Genomic DNA, 15,084 nt, shown 5'->3' with positions numbered 1-15,084 from the left:
AATGGGGAGATTCAGGTTTGATTATGTTTTCTACATAAATTGTAGGAAAATTAACTTTGTCAGAGGGCAGAAAAGTGTTGAAGATTTGATTTTTAGAAAATTGTCCTGATCAAATTGGACCAACTAAAGAGATTCTGATGAATCCAGAAAAACTCCTGTTCATAATTGATGATTTTGATGAACTGAGATTTTCCTTTGATCAACCAACAAGTAATCCATGCTCTGATCCCTGTGAGAAACAGCCAGTGGAAATCATACTGAGCAGTTTATTTAGGAAAAAAGTGCTTCACAAATCCTCCTTAATAATTACTACGAGACCAGTCGCCCTGGAGAAACTTGGGCAGTGTTTGGAAGATGAACATTGTGCGTATGCGGAGATCCTAGGATTTTCTGAGAATAAGAGAGAAGAATATTTCTACAACTTCTTTGGGAATGAAGAACAAGCAACAAAAGCCTTTAGCTTTGTAAAAGAGAATGAAATGCTCTTCACTATGTGCTTTGTTCCCCTTGTGTGTTGGATCGTCTGCATGGTACTGAAACAACAGATGGAAGCAGGTGAAGATCTTGCACAAACTTCCAATACAATCACTGGAGTGTACATGAACTATTTCTTCAGTTTAATAGAGGGTCACATCAGCAATTCAAAGCAAAAGGTACAAGGTAACTTGAAGGGACTTTGCTCCTTGGCTGTAGATGGACTCTGGAGGAAGAATATACTGTTTGAGGAAGAAGTTGTCAAGAAACATGGCTTAGATAAACCTGATTCCCTCTTTCTCAATGAGAACATGTTTCAGAAAGGCATTGTCTGTGAACTTGTTTACAGCTTCATTCACTTGAGTTTTCAAGAGTTTTTTGCAGCTTTGTTTTATGTATTGGAAAAAAGAAATAGTGGAAATTTCAGAAACTGCTATACAACCCATGGAAAAATTGTTTGAAAAGTGTGAAGAACCTAGGAATTATTTAATGTTAACAGTGTGATTCCTGTTTGGTCTCTTAAATAAAAAGAGAATGGAGGAGATGGAGAAAAATAAAAATAATTTACTAACATGGGTTAAAGAAAAACTCTCTCTGGCATTGTTCAACTATGATAAGTTTTCTTATGACAGAACAATTTTCTATTTTGAGTATTTTCACTGTTTCTATGAAATTCAAGAAACAGAATTTGTGCAGAGTGCAATGAATCATTTCACTGATCTAAAATTAAGTAGTTATACCTTTACCAAAATGGATCAAATTGTTCTTCAATTCTGTATAAAGAATTGCTCTAAACTGGAGTCAGTTGATCTAGATGTGTGTCTGTCTCTAACTGAAGACCTGAATGAAGATTCCCCAGGACCAAGCAAGCGGCCACATTGAGTGTTATCTGAGCTCTAAAAATGCCTGCATAATTTTTATTTTTTACTTTTTTTTTAAACATTGATTTTTTCCCCCCCTGGGGTTTCATAGCTCACAAATGGCCAAATGACTCACCATAAAAGTGACTCTGTTTAGGGACAGACATTTAAGACTGGGAAAGACCATGCCCCATCCTCCCCCAAACCTTAAAAGCATGGAAATAAGTTAAGGGGAAAGACTTGTGCACTCCTTTCTACTTTCATGTTGCGTAAACCTTGTCAGTAAGGCTGCAGTGCTCCATTTGCCTTTCACCTCCATCTCCAGTAGCTACCAAACACAATATATACCCCAACTTCATCACACTTACAGTCCAGTGCAAAACCCTATGGAGTGCTAGAGTGTGGAGCTGGGAGGAATGAGATATGAAAAGGTTGTGGGTGGCTGAAAACTTTTTAGAGATGTAGTGGGTGTTCCGGAGGCAGCTATAGAAGGGGAGGGAGGGAAAGGACAGGGGTGGGCATGAGGTTAGGAAGGATGGCTGCAGAGGGGCCAAGGTTGGTGCGGGGGAGGGAGGGAGGCAGAGAGGGTGAGGATCGAGGGAGGGCCCTGGTTAGGGCAGATATCAGAGGTCAGGAGGCAGCTATGGATATGGGACCTACATCTATCTGGGCTGGTGGGAGGAGAGGGAAGATTGGATGGAGTCGGTAGAACAGGTGGGAACTGTAGAAGGGCGAGGGAACACAAGGAAGGGGAATTGAGCCCACTGAAGGGAGAGGAGGACAGCTGCTGTGAAGGAATGGGGGGTGATTGATTGACACGATTACAAACAGCAGCAACAACAAAATCTCAGAAGAAATTTAGCTACAAAGCTCTAACAAGTCTCTACAAAGCTTGTGCAAATGGAGATTTTTTTCAGAGGCTTATAACTTGACTATATTTGGGTGGATTTTCATGGGAACAGCAAAAGGCACGGCCCTGACACAAAGACCACCCCCCACCCTTGCCAAATTTGAAGTCCCTGCTCCAAAACATGGGGAAGCTAGAACTTCTGAGGGAAAAGGTTGGAAAAAATTTTTTAACACTGATAAAACAACCTAATTCTCAGAAATGGCTGAACCATTTTTGCAGAAACTTTCAGACTATTTAGCCTGATGGAAATACCCGGCATGGAAAATTTGCCAAATTTTAACCATTTGGGCTGAAAGTTATAAGCACCGGAAAACAGGGACATGTCCAGCAATCCTAATAACAGGAGTTGCTATCAGATCTGTGTATAATAATTTTTATATAAGCACTGTCTGTTTATAATGTATAGATATGGTGCCTTGCACACTAGGACCCTAATCCTGGCTGGGGCCTCCAGGGGCTATGGTACGACAAATAATCAGTGATAATAACTTTGGTTCTGTGCACTTTGGTTCTGATCCTAGCTAGGGGAATCCACTGAACTGTTTTTACTTCTTTCTTCTTTTTGTTGTTTGACTGGAAAGTGGCAAAACAAATACTCTTTGACCTAGGTTGAAGATCTCTATTTTACTGTCCTAATCCAGGAACCTCTTGTCCAATTCACTTCAAATTTGATAGGTTTGTGGTGAGGGTTGAATTTTTCTAACTGGACTAGTCAGCTAGTGTTTGGCCTTCCACTTCCCCTTTGGGGAAGGAATATTTAAGTTGTTGGATCTCCAACGTTGCTTGAGCCCTGGCAACATGCCAGAGACAGTAATTTGCACATATGCAATTGGTCTGGGCTCTTTGCAAACCAGAGTGTTTGCAGGCAGCCTGATGTGTAGCTCAATTTTGTATTTCCTAGTTTTCAGATTGTGCTGGGGCATACAGGCCCCATGCTGACAAGGAGGAGATTAATGAGGGCCTGTGGACCCAGTTAGCTCCACCCTACGACAGCTGCAGCAGACGTCAAGTGTGGAGCAGGCAATTAAAAGGAGACAACCTAGCTCTGTTGAGTTCTGTCCAAGAAGGAGAATAATGCCCTGCTTCTCCCTCTGTGAGGGAAGCCTGGTTACGTCCAGGAGGAGGAGGCAGTGGCAGCTTCCCAGTTGGATGAGCTTCCCATGGATGGGATGACCGAGCACTGGGGGACTGACCAAAGGACTAGCTATAAACGGGCAGGGTCCTGCCGAACACTTGTGGGATGACCCTATTAAGAGTTTGGGGTTTTTGCTTCTTTTGGGACTTGGAAGACAGGAACTGAAAAGTGGCTTAGCCAGAGGGCTAACGCACCACGGCACTGGACCTCACAAGAGGCAGTGACTGATCATTGGAGGCCTGGAGGCAGGGTGCATAGTGCTCTGGCAGGCCATGAGGTTGCTGTGGAGAAACCCCTGTCGCACAGAGGATTAAGTGTAACCACTCTCCACATTCTGCAAGGGTACAAGGCAGAGCTGGGCAACCTTAACTCTCTGCATTAACAAAGTTTTTTTTTCAGCAGCTCATACCAGTTATACATAGGTACTGTTTTGTCTGTGGAGCATTTTATACCATTTTAATCATAACAGTAAATCTGTGCACCAAGACAAAAGTGCCAATGTATCTGCCACTGCCCAGATGCCAATACTCAGTTTGAAGGATTTTCTCACCAAGTGCCACTATAGCATGGGGCAAACTTCCTAAGCCTGGAAAACAGGATCCCAGGAGTTCAAACCTCACTCTTCTAAGTTCTGCTTATAGTATATTCTCAGGCAATTCATTACCCTTTTCATTGACCAAAGCCATGACCCCCAATCTTAGAAGGCAGTTCCCAAAGACCTGCTGAACACACTCCATTGTTTGAAGAAACTGGCAGAGAGATTATGCAGGGTTACTGCCAGGACAGACCCCAGCTCTCTAACATAATAAACCCCAATTTCATCCACTGAAGCATACTGCCTCTCATGTTCGCTACACCAGTTTTGCTTATCCTATCTCTAACCACTAGAAACCACATTTCTCACCCTGAGTGAGGGATAGAATCCAGGATTCCTGATCAACAAAATTCTACTGCTGATTAGTAAATACTTGAGTAACCCTCTGTGAAATTTTGTCAAGACCTCCAGTGGCCGGTCTACAAGATGGCTAGCTCCTCTAGCTCCCTTCTCCACTGATTCTGGTGATCTGCTATGTGGTGGCCATGGTCTGAACACTGCTTGGGAACCACAGGCTAGGGTTTGGGAACCATGACCTCTCAGATCACCCATGTCCCTAGTGTGCCCCACCCCAAGCAGTAGTGGTCTGAGTTTTCCAGTGTGGTTTCTGTGGAAGTTGTTTACCAGGTCAGTTGTGTGAACACCCTGCACCAGTTGCCAGAAGTATATGGAAAACCAGGTGTATTTGGAGGAAACGGGTTAAGTCGACTTGAAAGATGACTGTGTTTATTTGCCAGGGAACTGGGTGGGGCCAAGGAACTGGTAGTCCAATTAGGAGATGGCCTGTCCATGTGTGGGTATTTTGTTGAGAACCATACCCTCTGGCCTATCAAAAGGAGGGGCTCCTCCAGTCATTGATGGTCAGCATAATGTTTGTAGCTCTCCTTGGCATTCTCCAGGTGAACTAGGTCATCTTGGGTTTGGCGTAGCTGTTGTATCCAGTCAAGGGCTGCTGGGTTGTGGAAAGCTGTGAATAGCTCAGGTAGATCCCAGGATAGAACCCATAGTCCAAGAAAAAAGGGGCTTTGCCTTATAGAGGTATGTTCTGCATAATTGTAAGTGAACTCTGCCTGAGGCAGCAGCAAGGGTCAGTCGTTTTGGTGGCATTTTATGTAGCATTAAAGATACTGTTACAGGATCTAGTTGGTTCTTTGCATTTGATCTTTTGTCTGGTAGTGGTAAGTGAAGGAGAGACAGCAGCAGATGCCCAGAATCCAGAGAGCTCCTCATCGGAAGTGGAAGATAAATTACACACTGTGGTCATGGATGATGTGCTCCAGGAGGACATGGAGGTGGATGATTTGCTCCACCCAAAGCCAGGCAATTTCCTGGGAGGAGATTGGGCCAGTGCAGGTGATGAAGAGTGCCCCCTTTGTGAGGTGATCCACTACTGTCAGAATGGTCATGAATCCACTGGACTCAGGTAATTCTACTCCAAAATCCAGGACAACAACTGTCCAGAGGCCGGATGAAGTCTCAAGGGGCTGCAGGAGTCTGAAGTGTTTATTGTGCAGTACCTTGGAGTGGGCCCATGCATTTCAAGAGACCCATAGGCCTGTGCTCTGGCCCACATGCAAGGCTACCAGAAGAGACAAGAGACTGGGCACAAAATGTCCTGCCAGTGGGGAGTCCTGACATACTTGTAGATTTGTAGTTCTTGGGGGGGGGGGGGGGAGGGCAGGGGAGATATGTATATGCCCTTTCATGTAGGTGTCCTGTTTTGGACATCATGGAGTTCATGATGAACAGCCAATAGAAGTTTGCAAACCCTGGGAAATGTAGTTCATGGCAGCACCATGGAATGCTTCACTTGAGGCCTCTCTTTAGCTTGTGCAGGTCCATTTCGATACCAGTGGGATGTAGGATGAACCTTAAGAATTCTATGGAGGATTGATCCAAGGCACATTTTTCTAGCTTAGTGTAGAAGCCATGTTAACATAGCCTCTTCTGGATGGAACAGACGTGCCATCCACTGTAATTCACTGTATTTGGATGGAAGTTGAGGACCAGTTCAGTGGGTGGCTTTGCCAGGCCAGATATCCTGGTTTGTGACCACCAGAAAACTACTGTCCACTGCCAGCTTCCTGCCACTAAATTTGCTACTGGCAGAATACTGAGTGAAGTTGACTTTTAGTGCACACCAACAGAGAAGGAGGTTGTGGAGGGCCAGCTACGAGATTACCAGGATCAGAGCGAAGTGTGGGGAATGAATAGCATTTCATTGTAGGGTGTCTGAATGTCCTTGGATAGTATAACCTCAAGAGCAACATTTGCTGCAGTCACTGGCTCAGAGGATAAGTGGGACCAATTGATTGCCTACTAGGTCCAGAATGGGCTTGGGCCACAGGGGACTCTGTAGTATGCATGCTGGTTCTGTGGTGATACAATTGTCTGCTGTGCCCAAGTCAATGAACAGGGATGCCATTTCAGACTTTGGTGGGATGGGGACAACTTTAACCATGATTCCAGGGGCTACTTAAGCACCTGAAAACCCAAGTTTTTTTTGCAGATGACAACTTAGAAATTAGCTGACAGGAGCACGGTATCTAATTCCTATATAAAGAAACAAATATACAAAACAATTAAATCCATATTTTAAATTTATATTTAAATTTAGAAAATACAGCAAGATATTCCCAATCCCAAACTTTGAACTATGAGTTATGAAGTTTTGACACTGATATCAGAAGTACACGTTAGTGTACAAAATATCTATCTTTAGTAAAGATTAAAAAATAAATTCTGCTGACTTTATCTGACAGACACATTCTGTCTTACTGCCATTATCTACTCTATTTTAGTCAATTGTTTTTCACTCCACTAAGAATGTATTTATTTAATTTTAACATACATGATTAAGTTTTTTTTTCTCTTTTTTTTATTAAGAATGGGAATTTTTCTAATTATTTTGGCGTTTGTTTACCAATCACGATCATGTACATGACTCACTAACATTTGATTCCATTTCTATTAGTATCAGATTTGGAACTCTGTTTATTTTCATACAGATTTTAAGTTGTTTTACAGATCTAACTAAAAATACAATTTGAAAATAATCAACCTTCATCTGCACAGTGTCTAAAGTTAAGTGGGCAGCTATTTTTTTTAAAAGGGGCATGGCTAAGGTGAGCCAATCTGCCAGTGCTTAATTTGTGCCAAGGCTGAGCTCTGGCAGCTCTTTCAATACAAATTAAACACTGGGGGAGGCAGTGGGGCCCAGAGATGATGGGGGTGGTTGGGGAGCCTGTGGGGGCCAGGAGTGATGGGGGGAGGGTCCCAAAATACAAGTTTGTCCAGGGCACATTTTCCCTAAGGTCAACCCTGCTTTTCTCAGGTACAACTTGGATCTGGGGTACCACTGAACCCTCTGTCTCACCAGCCTGGTCTCCCTTTCAAACTGCTGCTATAACAAACTGCAGCTCCCTCCAGGTCCTGCACTCACACAGCCTTACACAAATAGGGATACACCCAGCTGCAGTTACACAAATGCTTCTCCTAGCCATTCATGAACTAACAAGATAGAGGTTCTAGCCAGCTCTCCAGCCTAGGACCCCAAAGCTGAACCATCCAAACCTGGTCAGAAGCCTGACCAGTGTAAGTTATTACCCAGTCTGCCCCTCTCTCCTTGTGGAGAGGACAATGCACCAGCCGCTCTTCCTGAGCAGATTCCCCTTTGTTTTAACACACTTTAGGTAAAAATATAAAACAGATTTATTATCTACAGAACAATAGTTTAAGCGATTATAAGTAATGTTATACAGATCATGTAAATTGCCACATGAAATAAAACAAAAACACAATCTAAGCTTTATAAACAGGATAGGATTTGTATCAAGCAGTGTCTCACCCTGTTAGCTAGTACAAGCAGGTTACAGCTTTTGCATACACACCGGATGAAATTCTCCACCTGGGACCCCCTTCTCCCCATTCAGTCTTTATTCCTTAGGTGTTTTGAAGTGTTGTGTTGAAGTGGGAGTGAGATCCAGTGCTGATGTCACTTCCACCTTCTATAGGCTCTTCCATGTGGAGGGAACTTGATTGTCTAAAACAAAGTTAGTGGAAAAATACAGGCACAAAGTGGAGTCCAATATCACATGGTTCAGTCACATGCCCTTGCATGCTTTGAGTCATGGCAGCCATTATTTATACACTGGCTGAAGTGTCCACAGGAAAGCTTATCAGGGGATGCTAAGCTTTTCCTGTGGCCCATTAGCCTGGGTAGCCCTTTTACAATGTGCTGGTTAGACTGGATGTAAACTAACTTATGGGAGTTACCCAGGAGCAAGTACATTTGGAATACAGATGCATAGTCAATATTTATAATTCCAGATACAAAAATGATACCTGCATATAAGTAGGATAATCATATTCAGCAAACCATAACTTTTTCATTGACACCTCATATGACATATTTTGTACAAGATGCATCATAATTAGATCCTAATCCTATCGTTGTATCACTGTGGTGAATATGGGATGCAGAGTGTCACAACTGGGTATGCAGGCAGGGGGAGGGGGACACCCTGACATCAGTCTCCGCCAGGTTCTGTGCAATAGATCAGGAGGCAAGCTCCCAGTTCAGAGCAGTTTGGTCAGTGGTGGCTCCATGATGAGGCAGGGGGTGGGGATGGACAGGGGCAGTGCTGTGGCTGCAGATGGCAGTTTAGCAGGGAAGCACGGGAGGAGGGAGAAGGGGCAATATCTTCCCTCCTGCTGCAAACTTCACCCAAATGTACAAAACTCAGGGTGGGGGAAGGTTCACCCCTACCCTCCTTAAATGGTGCCCCTGTCAATGAAAGCCCATTGTGGGGGAGTGGTTGGGGATGCCCTGGGATCCGTAATTCAACTGGCACTTGTAAGTATGGTGCCAGTCAAAGAGACCTGGCATGCATTCCAGTCAGGACTTCAGTTCAGGGATCAAGAGGATGCTTTGTCAAGATGCCCAGGCTAGCCCCTTCTTTGAACCTGGGCTGGCTTGTTTCCCAGATTCCTTTGGGATGGGAGCCTCATGGGACAACTGGAGATAATGTAGCCCAGCTCGCAGCAGACCAGGTCTACCTGCATTGGCTTAATGGACAGAGCAGAATTTGTTAGTGGGGTCACTGTTGTGATGCCCCTCTTCTTTCCTCCTCCCCCCCCATCATTCACTTAGACTATTGTCAATTCAAATAGCAAGATCTATGAAGGTGTCCAGACCTTCTGAGGTCTCAACTCAGACCAGTTCATCCTTGACCTTGTAATGCAAGCCCCATCAAAACTGAAACAACTGGGCTGCCTCATTCCATTCTGTGTGCAATATTAGAATGTGGAAGGGAGCCACATAGGATCCTTGTAGGAGTTTCTGCGGGACTGCCTTAGTGGAGTGGGCATGGTTGATAATACCCACTGGAAGGCATCCCAGTTGGATAGCACCTGCTTTCAGGGTTCCAACAGGAGAGAGGCCCGTCTAACGCCTGCCCAGTCAGCAGGCTGACTACCAGGCCTACCTTGGCCTGGTCAGAAGAGTTTGTCTGTGGTAGAAGCAAGAACAAGAGGCAGCACTGATTCATGAAGGCTCAGAACTTGGGGCTGCTCCCATCAAAGTATTTGGGCAGTGGGATAGCAGGTCCAAGCTCAGGTGACAGTGCAGCTGGACAAGCCCAGAGCACAGCATTCTCTGCGTGAAGTTGATAGGCTTACTCCAGCAACACCTGATTCTCAGTAGCTTTGGCTGCACCTTTTGTGTCTGCAATACTCAGTTGTCTGCATAGATATGGATCATCTGATTGTGCAGTGCTGATGCCCTGTCCTAGGCTGGGCCCACCCAGAGGAGTTGGAGTGGTGTGAGCAAGCTTTAAGGACCAGGACATGGGAGGTCATGCCTAATGGTTGGAGTCAGGAGCCAGGGGTTGGAGATGGAGTCAGGAGTCAAGCCAAGAGTCAAACCTGGAGTCAGAATCACAAGTCAAGCCAAGGGTTGAAGCTGGAATCAGAGTTAGGGGATGAGCCAGGGGTCAAATTGGAATCAGAATCAGGCATCAAGCCAAGGGTCGAAGCCAGAGTCAGGTCCTTGTTGGGCCTGTCCTGTAGTAGGTGACTTTTGGGTACCTGTCTCGCTCTGTCAATCTGTTTTGTCACTTCCTCAGGTGGGTATTCTAGTTTTAAGAATGCTTGATAAAGTTCTTGTAGGTATTTCGTCTCTGTTTGAGGGATTGGAGCAAATTTGGTTGTATCTTAGGGCTTAGACAATGGATCTCTGATTTGTCCTGGAAGGAAGCTGGAGGCATGTAGGTAACTATAGCAGTCAGTACGTATCCGGTATAGGGTGGTGTTTATGTGACCAGCACTTATTTGCACTGTAGTGTCCTGGAAGTGGATCTCTTGTGTGGACTGGTCCAGGTTGAAGTTGATGGTGGGGTGGAAATTGTTGAAATCATGGTGGAATTCTTCAAGAGCCTCCTTCCTGTGGGTCCATATGATGAAGATGTCATCAGTGTAGTGGAAGTAGAGTAGGGATGTTAGGGGACGAGAGATGAGGAAGTGTTGTTCTAAGTCAGCCATAAAAATATTGGCATACTGTGGGGCCATGCGGATACCTATAGCAGTGCCGCTGACTTGAAGGTATAAATTGTCCCCAAATCTGAAATGGTTGTGGATGAGGACAAAGTCATAAAGTTCAGCCCCCAGGTGTGCTGTGGCCTCATCAGGGATACTGTTCCTGAAAGCTTGTAGTCCATCTTTGTGTGGAATATTGGTGTAAAGAGCTTCTACATACATGGTGGCCAGGATGGTGTTTCCTGAAAACAAGATCACCAATGCATTATAGTTTCCTCAGAAAGTCGGTGGTGTCTAGAAGATAGCTGGGGTGCTGGTAGCATAGGGTCTGAGGAGAGAGTCCAAATAGGCAGAGAACCCTGCTGTAAGAGTGGCAATGCCTGAGATGATGGGGCGTCCAGGATTTCCAGGTTTATGGATCATGAGAAGATATTGGATCTTCTAGGGGTGTGACCGTGTACATTTGTTCCCGTGCTATAGCAGGGAGTTTCTTGAGCAGATAGTGTAGTTTCTTTTGATACTCCTCAGTGGGATTGGAGGAAAGTGGCCTGTAGAATGTGGTGTTAGAGAGTTGTCTGGCAGCCTCCTGTTCATAATCCGACCTGTTCATTATGACTATAGCAACTCCTTTGTCAGCCCCTTTGATTATAACAGGGGTAGGCAACCTATAGCATGTGTACCAAAGGCAGCACACGAGCTGATTTTCAGTGGCACTCACAGTGCCCGGGTCCTGGCTATCAGTCTGGGGGGCTCTGCATTTTAATTTAATTTTAAATGAAGCTTTTTGAACATTTTAAAAACCTTATTTACTTTACATACAACAATAGTTTAGTTATATATTATAGACATAGAAAGAGACCTTCTAAAAACATTAAACTGTATTACTGGCACACAACCTTAAATTAGAGTGAATAAATGATGACTCGGCACACCGCTTCTGCAAGGTTGCTGACCTTGATTATAATGTTAGAGTTGTTTCTGAGGCTGTGGATGGCGTTGCGTTCTGTATGGCTGAGGTTATGGGGCAACTGATGCTGTTTGTTCACAATTTCAGCCTGTGCACATCTGCGGAAGCACTCTGCATAGAAGTCTGGACTAGCATTTGTTCTCCTGTTGTAATTGATTGCCAATTGCTTGTTAAGTGACTGTAAATGCTAATATAGATTCATAGATACTAAGGTCAGAAGGGACCATTCTGATCATCTAGTCCGACCTCCTGCACAGCACAGGCCAAAGAATCTCACCCACCCACTCCTATGAAAAACCTCACCCATGTCTGAGCTATTGAAGTCTTTAAATCATGGTTCAAAGACTTCAAGGAGCAGAGAAGCCTCCCTCAAGTCAACCATGCCCCATGCTACAGAGGAAGGCGAAAAACCTCCAGGGCCTCTCCAATCTGCCCTGGAGGAAAATTCCTTCCCAACCCCAAATATGGCGATTAGCTAAACCCTGAGCATATGGGCAAGATTCACCAGCCAGATACCCAGGAAAGAATTTTCTATAGTAACTCAGATCCCATCCATCTAATATCCCATCTCAGGGGATTTGGCCTATTTACCCTGAATATTTAAAGATCAATTACTTACCAAAATCCCATTATCCCATCATACCATCTCCTCCATAAACTTATCGAGTAGAATCTTAAAACCAGATAGATCTTTTGCCCCCACTGCTTCCCTTGGAAGGCTATTCCAAAACTTTACTCCTCTGATGGTTAGAAATCTTCGTCTGATTTCAAGTCTAAACTTCCTGGTGGCCAGTTTATACCCATTTGTTCTTGTGTCCACATTGGTGCTGAGCTGAAATAATTCCTCTCCCTCTCCTATATTTATCCCTCTGATATATTTATAGAGAGCAATCATATCTCCCCTCAACCTTCTTTTAGTTAGGCTAAACAAGCCAAGCTCCTTAAGTCTCCTTTCATAAGACCAGTTTTCCATTCCTCGGATCATCCTAGTAGCCCTTCTCTGTACCTGCTCCAGTTTGAATTCATCCTTTTTAAACATGGGAGACCAGAACTGCACACAGTATTCTAGGTGAGGTCTCACCAGTGCCTTGTATAACGGTACTAAAACCTCCTTATCCCTACTGGAAATGCCTCTCCTGATGCATCCCAAAACCGCATTAGCTTTTTTCACAGCCATATCACATTGGCAGCTCATAGTCATCCTATGATCAACCAATACTCCAAGGTCCTTCTCCTCTTCCGTTACTTCTAATTGATGCGTCCCCAACTTATAGCTAAAATTCTTGTTATTAATCCCTAAATGCGTAACCTTACACTTCTCACTATTAAATTTCATCCTATTACTATTACTCCAGTTTACAAGGTCATCCAGATCCTCCTGTATAATATCCCGATCCTTCTCCGAATTGGCAATACCTCCCAGCTTTGTATCATCTGCAAACTTTATTAGCACACTCCCACTTTTTGTGCCAAGGTCAGTAATAAAAAGATTAAATAAGATTGGTCCCAAAACCGATCCCTGAGGAACTCCACTGGTAACCTCCCTCCAACCTGACAGTTCGCCTTTCAGTAGGATCCGTTGCAGTCTCCCCTTTAACCAATTCCTTATCCACCTTTTGATGTTCATATTGATCCCCATCTTCTCCAATTTAACTAATAATTCCCCATGTGGCACGGTATCAAATGCCTTACTGAAATCTAGGTAAATTAGATCCACTGCATTTCCTTTATCTAAAAAATCTGTTACCTTTTCAAAAAAGGAGATTAGGTTGGTTTGGCACGATCTACCTTTTGTAAAACCATGTTGTATTTTGTCCCATTTACCATTGACTTCAATGTCCTTAACTAATTTCTCCTTCAAAATTTTTTCCAGGACCTTGCATACTACAGATGTCAAACTAACTGGCCTGTAGTTACCCGGATCACTTTTTTTTCCTTTCTTAAAAATAGGAACTATATTAGCAATTCTCCAATCATTCGGTACTATTCCTGAGTTTACAGATTCATTAAAAATTCTTGCTAATGGGCTTGCAATTTCAGGTGCCAATTCCTTTAATATTCTTGGATGAAGATTATCTGGGCCCCCCGATTTAGTCCCATTAAGCTGTTTCAGTTTCGCTTCTACCTCTGATATGGTAATATCTACCTCTATATCCTCTTTCCCATTTGTCATGCTACCATTATCCCCAAGATCCTCTTTAGCCTTATTAAAGACTGAGGCAAAGTATTTGTTTAGATATTGGGCCATGCCTAGATTATCTTTAACCTCCACTCCATCCTCAGTGTTAAGCGGCCCCACTTCTTCCTTCTTAGTTTTCTTCTTATTTATATGGCTATAGAACCTTTTACTGTTGGTTTTAATTCCCTTTGCAAGGTCCAACTCTACTCGACTTTTAGCCTGTCTCACTTGATCCCTACATGTTCTGACCTCAATTAGGTAGCTTTCCTTGCTGATCCCTCCCATCTTCCACTCCCTGTATGCTTTCTGCTTCTTCTTAATCACCTCTCTAAGATGCTTGCTCATCCAGCTTGGTCTACAAACATTTGAAAAGTATCAGGACATGGTAGCTCAGCCTCAGGCCTGGTCTAAACTGGGGGGGTATAGATCTAAGTTGCGCAACTTCAGCTATGTGAATAACATAGCTGCAGTCTACGTACTTAGATCTGCTCACTGTGGTGTCTTCACTGCGGTGAGTCAACTGCTGATGCTCCCCCATCGACTCTGCCTGCACCTCTCACGCTAGTGGAGTACCAGAGTCAACAGGAGAGTGCTTGGCAGTCGATTTATCACGTCTAGATTAGACGCAATAAATTGACTCCTGCTGGATCGATCGCTGCGCATCGATCCAGCAGGTATTGTAGACAAGCCCTCAGGCATAACAGAATAGGTTAGGGTAAAAGAAAGCTGATTGAAAAAGGAAGTCATCAAAAAAATCTTGTCTTGAAAATAGTCATAAGGCTGGTTTAGTAGTCAAGATTTTTGAAGTTGTTTAAGTGAGATACAGTCCCACTAAAATCATCATGTAACATCCAAATTTTACACATTTTATAACTTTTTTTTACCACATACTTGGGGCTCAAACTATGGCTCTGATCCTGATATTACTCTCTCGGGATCAATCGTTGATAATTTCCACTACCCACTTCCCTTTTGGGGAAGCAACTATTAAAAAGCTATTCAGGGACTGGGGTAGAATTTATGGTCAAATTTAGACCATTTGATCAAGAGGTTCCCAATATACTTCCTCTCCCTGCATTATGAGCTTCTTTTAATTTTCAAAATACTCTAAAATTCACATGCACAATGAGATTGTCTAGGATATTGGTATCCCTGAAGTAGATACCAAGTCTGGGGCTCCCTGCTATTCCTCTTGCTGCTTCCAGCTGGTCGATGTGCTCTTCACAGCCCATCAGTTTCCATCCTTCTTTCTTCCCCTGGCCCTTCCAGCCCTGCCGGAGGCATGGTGGGGCCAAGAGGAGGGCAAAGCTGGTAGCTGAGGTGACAGAACATTTCCTTCCCACAAGTGCCCTCCAATCAAGCCCCCTATCTAACACCTCTTCCTCAAGAAACAAGGGAAATTCACTGCCCAAAAACATGATTAATGCAGG

General features: G+C 44.0%; 1 pseudogene; it reads left to right on the top strand.

Moving 5' to 3' along the window:
- Positions 1-15,084, top strand: part of LOC119856963 — a 201,379-nt pseudogene that overhangs the window by 38,874 nt on the left and 147,421 nt on the right.

This window comes from Dermochelys coriacea, chromosome 6 (assembly GCF_009764565.3).
Source record: "Dermochelys coriacea isolate rDerCor1 chromosome 6, rDerCor1.pri.v4, whole genome shotgun sequence".
Lineage (NCBI taxonomy): Eukaryota > Metazoa > Chordata > Testudines > Dermochelyidae > Dermochelys > Dermochelys coriacea.
This window is presented reverse-complemented; position numbering and strand designations above follow the sequence as displayed.